The sequence below is a fragment of the Acomys russatus genome, chromosome 2 (assembly GCF_903995435.1).
Source record: "Acomys russatus chromosome 2, mAcoRus1.1, whole genome shotgun sequence".
Taxonomy (NCBI): Eukaryota; Metazoa; Chordata; class Mammalia; order Rodentia; family Muridae; genus Acomys; species Acomys russatus.
Genome location: NC_067138.1, coordinates 80,875,094 through 80,886,248, shown reverse-complemented (window position 1 = coordinate 80,886,248; position 11,155 = coordinate 80,875,094).

The following is an 11,155-nucleotide window of genomic DNA, read 5'->3' as shown; positions in this document are numbered from 1 at the left end:
TCTTTAAAATCCTATACTCTTTAAATGCATAGCCTCTTTAAAATATCCAGTTTCTTTAAAAATTGTCAGTCTCTCTAAAACATCCAAGGTCTCATAACTATGGGCATCTTTAAAAAAAAAAACAAAACAATTTGGTCTTACATCCATCTGAATGGCTAAGATCAATAACACAAGTGACATCTCAGCTGGCAAGAATGTAGAACAAGGGGAACACTTCTCTGACTCTGGTGGGAGTGCAAACTTGTACAAGCAATATGAAAATCAACATGACACTTCATCAGAAAATTAGGAATCAATTTACCTCAAGACTCAGCTATACCACTCTTTGTCATATATGCAAAGAATGCTCCATCCTACCCCAAGGACACTTACTCAAATATGTTCATTGTGACACTACTGACAATAGCCAGAAACAGAAACAACCTAGATGTCACTCAACCAAAGAGTGGATTAAGAAAATCTGGTACATTTACACAATGGAGTATTACTCCTTTGTTTAAAATTAATGACAATGTGAAGTTTGCAGGCAAATGGAAGCAACTAGAAGAAATTATCCCAAATGAGGTAACCCAGGCCCTGAAAAACAAAAATGATATTTATTTATTTTAATTGTTTTTCAATAATTTATTCACATCACCTCCAGTTTGTTACCCTTTCTCTCATATTATCATATTCCCCCCTCCTTCTCTCTTCCCCCTATTCTTCTCACCTAGTTCTCTGCAGGGGTAGGAGGACCCTCTCCTATCATCTGACTTCAGTCTATTAGGTCTCATTAGAATGTCCTGCATCCTTTTCCTCTGTGGCCCTGCAAGGCTTCCCCACCAAGGGGTCTGAACAGGGGGTCTAGGTTCTATGCATGCATTGTATGTATTTACTTATAGGTAGATATTAGCTGATAAGTAAATAATAGTCATGATACAATCTACAGACCAACAAAGGTTAGGGAAAGAGCAAGATTCTGGGAGAGGAACACATGGATCTCCTCAGAAATGGGGCATATGGTATATTTGTCCATGGACTGAAGATGTGTGAGGAACAGAGTGGGATGGATTAAGTTCAGGAAAAAAGGGATTGAAGGAAAGATTGCTGGAAGAGGCAGCTGAAACTAGGGAGCATTTGGGGAGCAGTATAGAAAGCTAGTGCAGTGAAAACTTTCTGGAATCTCTGAAGATGGCTCTAGTGAGGATTTTGAGTAGTGGAAGATATAAAGTCTGAACTGACCATCTTTTGCAGGTAAGCAAGGCTTCTAGTGGTGGGACCGGGTTGCATTCAGTTGAGTTATTGGCAAAGCGGGTCTTACTGAGATCCCTAAAAATCCCAGGCTAATGTTAGAATAGAGGGTCATTCTCTGGAAACTCATGTCTGGTTCCCATTGCAAAGGAAAACATCCATATTGAATGTAAAGAGGTTGAGCTGATACCTGCATGGAGTCTTCAAGCCTATATTCTAGTTTTTTTTTTGTTTTTGTGTGTGTGTGTGTGTGTGTGTGTGTGTGTGTGTGTGTGTGTGTGTGTTCTGTTTTGAGTGTATAAGGTACTCTGCAAGATACAGACAGAGAAACCTGTATATCAACCTAGCCAAAAGCACTTGACCTACCATCTGTCCTGCTTGCAAGACATGGTGGGGAAAAGGTAGCACAGAACTTATGGTAGTAGCCAACCAATGTCTGTCTGATTTAACCTGATGCCCACACCATGACAAAAGTGAGCCCAAGCCCAACACTGCATGGGTCACCAGGAACCACAGAGAGGGTACCCTACAGACCCAGGGCAAAACCACATACAACTGGCAATAAAAAAGTAAGTAAGTAAGTAAATAATAAAGAAATGATTCTTAGTGATATTCTGCTATACTTATAAATCATTGTGTTGTCCACTTTTTACAAGAAAGGCTTGTCTAGCCTCACCAGCAGATGGGACCAGGTGCGGAGATCCAGAGCCAGACATTATGCAGAGAGAAAAATCTAAATTCGAGGTCTCCATCAGGTCATTCACCTTGGAGCTCAAGGAACATCATGTAAAAGAGGAGGGAAAGATTGTAGGAGTCAGAGAGGATGGAGGATAGCAGGAGAATATGAATGCTCCTCCCCCTGAGTCAACTAAGTGGACTCCTATGCGATAACAGAGCCCGAAGAGGCAAGCATGGGCCCTGCAAAGTTCTACACCAGGTTCTCTGTGTATATATTGTAGCTGTTAGCTTGGTGGGTTTGTGGGATTCCTAGTAGTGGGAGCAGGTGTGTTTCAGACACTTGCCTGCTCATGGGACTCTTTCTCTCTTATTGCTTTGCCTTGTCTAAACTCAATATGAGGGCTTTTTGTCTTGTCTTATTGTATCTAATTTTGTGGTATTTGGTAATGGTATCTTTTGGAGGCCTCCTTTTTTAAAAGGGAAATAATGGGAGAGTCAATTGTTTGATTTGAAAATGGTTATCAATTGGAGATAATTTCTGGATTAGGGATGAGGGCTTGTGTCCATTTCTGTCTCAACTTTAGGACCCCATCTTTCTTATACTTGTGAAATCCCTGTGCATGCTGCCACAGTCTGTGAGTTCATATTTGCATCAGTCCTTTTGTGTCTAGATGGTCTTATTTCCTTCATATCCTCCATCACCTCAGGCTCATACACTCTTGAGTTCTTTTTCCATAGAATTTCCCTTAGACATGGGTAAAGAAGCATCAAATTTAGTACCAAGCATTTCAAGGTTTCTCATTTCTACACATTGTCCAGCTGTGGGTCTCTGTATTTATTCTCATTTTCTTCAGGAGGAAGAATCTCTGATGACGGCAAAGCAAGACACTGACATGAGTATGCCATTAGGAACATCTCTTTTGCTACATTATTTTATCAGAATGGTGGTAGTTTGTTTTCCCCGATGTCCCTTGCCTATCTAGTCTCAAGTTAATGACCACCGAAGCAGGGTCAGGAATGGGTTCCATCTCATGCAGTAGGATTTAAATCCAATCAGATATTGCTTACTCACTACCAAAAGCTTCATTCCTATATTGCACTAGTACATCATGTATGCAGGTCATCATTTTTTTAAAAAATCTGGGTTGATGTTTACCTTTCTCTTTTGGTAGCATGCAGAGTACCTACCAGTATGATGAATACGCACCATTAGGGGAAAGGCTCTAAGTAGGAGCCAGCTCAACTTTTCCATATTCAGTGATCTATGTAGGTGTTTCATAGCCTCACATTCAGGTTTTTGAGAGCAACAGATAGGATTGGCAATAGCCTGGGTTGTTTTTTGGTTCCAGTGATGGTCCTTTGGTCAACAACTCAATTATATGTAACCCATTTTCAGAACTGAAGTCAACATATGTATTCTCCAGTACTTGGTGTGATTACATGTAGCTCATCTTCCTCTATACACACACACACACACACACACACACACACACACACACACAGTCTGGCAGAGATATAAAAGTAAAGGCATAGTGAGGCCTCATGTTGACCACAGATTCTCTGTGACTAAGTATTAGAGTAATCTAATAGTTAGACACAAGGAAGATTTGCAAATGCCTTACGTCCACCCATACAATGCCCAGAAAACTAGCTTTAATTGTTCTGTACATCTCGCATATCTTGTACAATTATAATGTTAGAACTGTATAATGCTTGTGAGAAATTGTTTTCAGGACAAAATAACCAGCTGGATCAGATCTGACAGGAATAATTCCTCCCAGCATGATGGACACTGACATCTTGCATGATCCTAGTTCCAGCCCTGGATGATTCTGTTGCTTTTACCCATCAGATTTGGACAGCTTCCTGGACAACATTGTAGGAAACTTCTCATCCAATTTGGACCACCATTCCAATCTCCTACTAAGCCTTGAATCTCTCAACATTTAGAAACTGAACCACAAATGCAATCACTAGATTGCTTAACCATTCTCTCCAATTTTGGGGGGTTCATTCCAAGATATTATTTGCCCCAATGGAACCTGAAGAAACCTTAAGAGAACGATGTCCCATTCTCTCAGAGCAGGGGCTGGTTGAATAGGTTGCTGTTTGCTTGCTTGATCTACAAATGCTTATTCTCATCAGGAGGTGGTCATAAGTCATTATTGATCTTGTACAGAGAATAAATTAGGGGAAATGCAGCAATGTCTCTCTTTGCCTTTACTTTGAATACATAGGCAAGGAGATGGGAGATGAAAGGAAGGAAAGAGAAATTTAGGAACATAGAGGGAGGATACAGCAAAAGGTAGATGATTGAACCTACTCTTTAACTCAAGGCCTTAATTGTTACTTATAATGACGGTTGTATCTAAGTCATTGTCATAGAATTTAGCATACTGATACAAAACATAAGCATGTCAAATACTTGGCAGATTTTAACACAAGAATATATATCCTAACTCTAACAGATAGATATGAGTCTATCGATATATGTGGCAAATTAGTTGAATACGGTCTTCAAAAGCCTCAGAGACACACAGAATATGGCAGTTAACGTTGTTCTCACAATCCTGAACTTCTTCAACAACTAGACAAGTTAACTCCTGATAACACCCAGCCAACCTCAAAGAAGATGATGAGCATCAAAGAATCTCCTTATGGAGATGGCTTCAAAGGTGCAAACCAATCATGCAGCAAAACGTCCTTGTTCTTGCCACAAACAGAATCTGCTTAAAAATGGGCAACTTAGATGCAGGCAGAGTCGACGGCTGCACTCTGCCAAGTCAGGGTAAGCAAGTCCTCAATAGTTCCTGCCCTGCGAACAAGTCTGGCAGAGATATTAGGCCAGAAAGCTGAAGATGAGGCTCCCACGTTATAAAGTGTATTGCGTGACTGGTCAGACAGTAATCTGTCTTAAGTCAATTTGTACATTTTGGAAGCTGCTAACCCACACTGCTGGTTCACTCAGGAATTTAAGTTTTATTCCTTCTCATGTCTCTGAGAGGCATTGAAGACAAGATAGTAAAGTTTTACAACCAAGCTTAGTTGATTAGGAGACAAGATCATCTTAGATTAAGTTAAAGAAATTAGTCTATTAGATTTGAGATAGGATAGATATTGAATTTCATTTGGAAATCTAGACCCAACAAGACAGGAAAGACACTTACTTCAAATGGGACAAATGCTGATGGCCAATTCACTATGAATGTAACATGTACAGAACTCATTATTCTCATGATTGCCATGTGGTTCTCCCTGCTGTATGTAGTTTGTTTTATACATGCGTAATAACATAAAAGTATTAACAAAAAGGAGTGATACTCAGAAATTTCTTTGCTGTGTCATTGAATTAAATGCTATTCCACACTTTCTCTTATATCACCTCTTGTATCTGGATTTCTGCGGAGGCTTTTGATTGATTTGGAATTGAGTTTTGTACAGGGTCATAAGTATGAATCTCTTTGCTTTCTTCTACATGCAGCCATCCAGTTTGACCAGCACCATTTGTTTAAGATGCTTTCTTTGTCCAGTGTGTATTTCTGGCTTTTTTCTCAAAAATCAAATGGCCATAGATGTGTGTGGACTTTTATCTGGGTCTTTATTTCAATTCCATTGATTAACATGTCTATTTTTTACACCAATATCATTCTGTTTTTATTCCTGTACCTCTGAGGTACAATATGAAATTGGAAACAATGATACCTATAGTAGTTCTTTTAATATTCAGGATTATTTTATCGTGTGTGTGTGTGTGTGTGTGTGTGTGTGTGTGTGTGTTTTCATATAACGCTGGAAATTGTCCTTTCAAGATCTGTAAAGAATTGTGTTCCATTTTGATGGAGATTGCATTGAATCTGTAATTTGCTTTTGGTAGAATGACCATTTTTACTATATTAGTTCTACCTATGCATGGACATGGGAGATGTTTCCATTTTCTGATATCCTCTACAATTTCTTTCTTCAAAAATTTGAAGTTTTTATCATACAAGTATTTACTTGCTTGGTTAGAGTTAACACAAATGTATTTTTTTCAGGCTATTGTGGAACTTAACTATTGTTCTGATTTACTTTTCAGCCCATTTTTCACTTTCATTTCAGTTTAGGAGCTTTATTGTATAATTTTTAGAGTCACTTTGTATACTTTGTCATCTGCAAGTAAAAATACTTTAACTGCTTTCTTCCCAATTTGTATTTCCTTGGTCTCCTTCAGCTGTCTTATTGCTCTGAGTTAGACTTCACGTTTTATATTGAATAGAAATGGAGAGAGTGGACAACATTGTCTTGTTTTTAACTTTAGTGGAATTGCATTGAGTTTCTTTCCATTTAATTTTTATGTTGGCTGTAGCCTTGCTGTAAATTGCCATTATTATACTAGATATGTCCCTTGTATCCCTAATCCCTGCAAGACTTTTCATTATGAAGAGTGTGGGATTTTTGTCGATAATATTTTCTGCATCTAATGCCACGATCATGTAGGTTTTTTCTATTAGTTTGTTTATATGGTGGAGTACATTTATTAATTCTTTTGTATATTGGGATATCCTTGCATCTCTGGCATGAAGCCTACTTGATCACCAAAGATGATTCTTTAGATGTGTTTTTATATTGGGTTAGCAGGTATTTTATTGATAACTTTTCACATTTGTGCTCATAAGGGAAATTGGCCTATAAATCTCTTTTTGTTGGGTTTTTATGTGGCCCAGGTATCAGAGTAACTGGATCTCATAAAAATAATTAGGTAATGTTTCATCTGTTTCATTTTGTGGAATAATTTGAGAATTACTGGTATAACTCTTTTTCAATGCCTTGTAGAATTATGCACTAAAACCTGGTCCTGGGCTTTTTTATTTTTTAATGGCTGACTCAATTTCACTGTTGCTTATAAGTCTTTTGGAATTGCTTATCTGGTCTTGACTTAACTTTGGTAAGTGGTATGTATGAAGAAATAAGAAGCCATTTTTGTTATATTTTCCAATTTATTGGAGTATACATTTTAAACAATGTTTTTACAATTCTTTATGTTTTCTTGGTGTCTGATGTTATCACCCCTTTTCAGATCTAATTTTTTTAAAATATGGTTATTTTCTCCCTACCTTTTAGCTAACTTGACTAAGTGTCAAGCGTGTTGATTTTTTTCAAAGAACCAACTGTTTCATTGAGTCTTTGTATTGATTTTGCTTCTTTGTTTTTATTTTATTTAGTTCAGCTCTGAGTTTGATTATTGTCTGTCTACTTTTGGACAGTACTTTTTCTTTTTGTTCTAGAGCTTTCAGGTGTGGCATTAAGTTAATGAATTTTCTTTTAATGAAGACACTTGGTGCTATGAACTTGATTCTTAGAATCACCTTCATTATGACTCATACATTTGAGTCCCTTGACTTTTCATTTTCATTCAATTTGACATATATATATATATATATATATATATATATATATATATATATATATATTTAAATTTCTTTCTAGACCCATTTTCAACTCAATATCAATTTGTTCAGTTTCCAGGAGTTTCTTAGCTTTCTGTTGTTGGTGACATCGAGATTTAATCAGATAAATGCAGAGTCATATTCCAAATTTCTTATATCTTTTGGCACTTGCTTTGTGTCCAAGCATGTGGTCAGGTTTGAAGATATTTCCATGATATGCTGAGAATAAGGTATACTCATTTGTGCTTGGGTAAAATTTTCTATAAATATCTATTACGTCTATTTTATTTATGATGTCATTTAGCTCCAGCATTTTTCTGAGTGACATGTGTATTTGCAAGAATAGGAATTGAAGTCACTTACTATCATTATGTAAGGGTTGGTATGAGATCTTATCTGTAATAGTGTTTCTTTTAAGACCTTGGGTTGTAAGAGTCTGAAAATCACTGAAGGAAGACCCCAGGCTTAAGTAGTATGCAAAAGCCAAGACTGTTTATTCTGAAGAAAATGCAGCATGCAGAGATTGCCACTATTTTCAAAATCGTGACCCCTCAAAGTGAACATGCAGGCTCAATTTATAGACAGTCAAGAGGTTTTGGGGTAATCTTTAATCTGATTGGTTAGAAATGAGTCTGAGTGTATGGGAGGATTCAGCATTGGCTATTGGTTTGGGGACTTTTCCTTGTTACTGCAGATTTTGTTGCATCATGGAGGCTTGGCTTCTACTCAGATGTTGCACATTAATTTGATTGGTTAGGGCCTTTTGATTGGTTGGGGCCTTTTCAGTGAATAACAAGGCCATAAAGTAATATAAACATAGTTTTCAGTCAACCTGAACTGTCTGCCCATGTGTGGCTTATTTAGGAATAGTTTTTCTGAATCCTGAGAAACAGAAATTTAGGCCTAGTCAGACAGAGTGGAGAACTGAACCCTGCCTTGGAGTCAAATTAGTCAAACAATATGGGTCCTCTGAGAGGTCTCTGGTGATCCCCTCACCTCCCCCTTGAGAAAATGTTCCATCTCAGATAGTTGAGATGTACCTATGGGTTGATATTGTTGTTTCAAGATCAATAATTGCACCATAGAGATGCATTCCTTGACAAGTATAACCAAAGCTTTGATAATAATACGTGGGCTCTAAGTGAGAGCAAGCAACAGTAGGATTATAGATTCAGTGAGGGCTGAGATTAATGTAGTAAGCCAGGAGGACCAGGTAAACATAGAGTCACGCCAACTTTGAGACTGTTCTCATTCTGTCTTTCTTTCTTGTAACCTTTCCTAACAAGGGCTGTAGATTCCTTTACTATGCCAAAATGGTCAACATAGAAGCAACATTCCTCTCCTAGGGCTATACATAAACCTCCCTGTTGTAAAAATAATAAGTCTGGGCTTCTTCTGTTCCACAACACTACTTCAGCTAGAGAAGAAAGTGATTCTTGTAAATGAGTTATTGATAATTTTTGTCTTGTAACACAAGGGCTGAGGTTCCCTTCCTTAGGGCTCCTACCACCCCAGCATCTATGAGAGATGGTAAGAGTATCGCTGTAATAGACTCTCTTCTTACCCTAGTTGTGACTGCACTTTGATGTGGATAAATCTCATTTCTAGGATGATAGGTAGCCTTAGGGACCAGCTCGACTAGAACATAGAAATCATTGGTACCATTCAGGATTATCATGTATACATAAGGAGTCATTCCACAGGTACAAGGCCACCAACTAGTTTCAGGTGGGATGGCATACCTGCCATCCTTAGGTGTCTAGACATTGTTACAGAGATGAGAGAATCTTTCTGGAATGGAACTTCCTAAGCAGAGATCTTTTCTAGTAATTTCTTGAAGAGTGAGTGTCTCTCTCCCTGATTGTTGCCATCTACAGGCTGAAAACTGTACATTACTGAATAATTCCCTATTACAGCAATACCTTCATAAAAAGGTGGCTTAACATCTAGACATAGCCAGAAATCTTCAGTAAGGTCTGGACATATTTAAAACCTGGTAGGTAGCTTCTAGGAGCCTTAGAGGCCCAAAATCGGGAGTTGGGCATGAGACAAGTATGGGGCCTGTCCAGGATGACTCAGTAGTTAACTCTTGTTTTAAGGTGGGCTTAGGTCTTACTTGGTGTAGGTTTTGAATTGGTTTAGACAGTCTCTTCTTAGGACCTAAAGTTTGTTTTTGAATTGACATTCGGCTTGTTAGTTGGGTACTAATCAGAAACCCCCTTATCTTCCCATCAATGGCCCCTGTCCATCGATAATATGCATATAACCACCAAGTTTTTCCATTATTTCAATTTTCCTTTTTTTTTTTTTTTTTTTTTTTACCAGTTTCAGTGAATTTGATTATGGTGACCAGTCCACACCACCCCTACCACTCCTACAAGCATATGTGTGTAGTTGAGTACCACCTCTCCGGGGATCGTCCTTCAGAGGTATAGCGATCATGTCTGTAGTGACAGGTGCTGTCCATGCAATGTGGCCCATGGAAACACAGTTCCAGGAGGCACAGAAATAGTTTGCCAGACCCTCACATTCTTATCTTTTGTCCCTAATTAGATTATGCTCTAGACAGATATAAAAGCAGCCCATGGTGCCTTCCCATGCTGAACAGGTTAAGATACCATTTGTGTTTAGCTCAATGTCCAGGAACCAGGTATCTTTTGGAGCAATTTGAGAACTTTGAAAGATAACATCACCAGTCACGATGTGAGGTACTATACAGGTGAAATTAAGGGGTTAATGGTGGTTTGTAGTAGCAAAAGGAAGGGGAATCGGCAAAACCAAGAATGTGAGCATAATCAAATCTTCAAGGGCTCTATAGAGTGAGCCGTAGCCTCCAGCATCTCTGGTCGGTCCTTTGTTGGAATTTTGCTCTTGGTTGCATCTCAATTGTTGGGAAGTTTCGTGCTCCATTGCTTGATGTGGAAAAGGTGTATGCAGGTCCAGATTCTATCAGTGGGTGTAGTTAGGATCACTGTGTGAGGCTCGAAGTCTTATGGTTGTGTCTCTTAATCCAGACTTCACCACCTGGCTCAAAGCAATGTGCCTTAGGAGGTGAGGAGACTCATAAATCTCTTTCATGAAAGGCCAACAATTCTTCTGAGTCCTATGCAATACTTGTAGAGATTCCAAACATTTTTGGCTATCAAATTCAGCAAGAATCTCAAACTGAATATTGGGATGAAGGGGAGGGGGCTCTTCCATAGAACATCTCAACAGGAGTGAGGCATAAAGAAGGGATATTTCTAGACTTGGACAATTCATACAGAAGCAAGGCCACCTAGTCACCACCAGTTTCATGGGTTAATTAGGTTTGTGCCTCCTTCAATGCCTGATTCATCCTCTCTAACTACCTGAACTTTGGGGACAATAAGCACAATGAAGTTTCCAATTTATTCCCAATGTATTTATAAGTCGCTGGGTTACCTGAGAGATGAAGGCCAGTCCATTGTATGATCCTATGAGAGTGGGCAATTCATTCCTCGGTACTATGTCTTCCAGTATCTTCTTGGTCACTGTGTTGGCAGTTTCCCTCTTGGTGGGAAAAGTTCCTACTAATCCTGAGAAGGTATCTATAAAGACTTGCAAATACTTACAGCCATACTTTCTTGGCTTTATTTCAGTATAATATGTTTCCCAATTGGCCCCTGGGTATTGGCCTTTTACTCTAGTCCGAGTGAGTTCTTGATTTGAATCAGTGGCATTAATAGCCTGGCATACAGGACAATGAGAGACGATTTTATCAGCCATCTCTCTTAGATGAAAAATCTTATATTTGACCCTTCTTAATAATTCTTTGCTTTTACTTTGGCCCAGGTGAGTAT